Genomic DNA, 491 nt, shown 5'->3' with positions numbered 1-491 from the left:
GTTGTTTTGTCTCAACCAACAGTCCACAACCCAAAGATATTCAGTTTACTGCCATAGAGGGCTAAAGAAACAAGAAAATATTCATATTTAAGAAGCTCGGACAAAAGAATTTTAACATTGTTTCTTAAAAAATGACTCAAAACAATTAAGCCTATTGTAAATATAGTTGGTCATTATTGTTCTGTCTATCAACTAATCGATTAATTGACTAATCATTGCAGCTCTAATTATTACAACTTAATTATTCAGTCTCACATAGTTCTTGTTAGATGTTTTTTAACCAATCACTAGTGATTAGTATTCAGCTGTGATGTAATTTCCAGGTGTGTTAACAAACGTATTTTACAAATTGATTGTTAAAAGTCCCCCTCCACTCAAAAATGTGTTTTCCTTCTTGTTCCTTCAATTGTGGAAAGTTTTTCTGTGCTCATTAAAAATCTGATTTTAAGGGTCTGGCTAATGCGCATGATTTGTGACATCACAACTAGTGT

This window comes from Thunnus maccoyii, chromosome 23, assembly GCF_910596095.1.
Source record: "Thunnus maccoyii chromosome 23, fThuMac1.1, whole genome shotgun sequence".
Classification (NCBI taxonomy): Eukaryota; Metazoa; Chordata; class Actinopteri; order Scombriformes; family Scombridae; genus Thunnus; species Thunnus maccoyii.
This window is presented reverse-complemented; position numbering follows the sequence as displayed.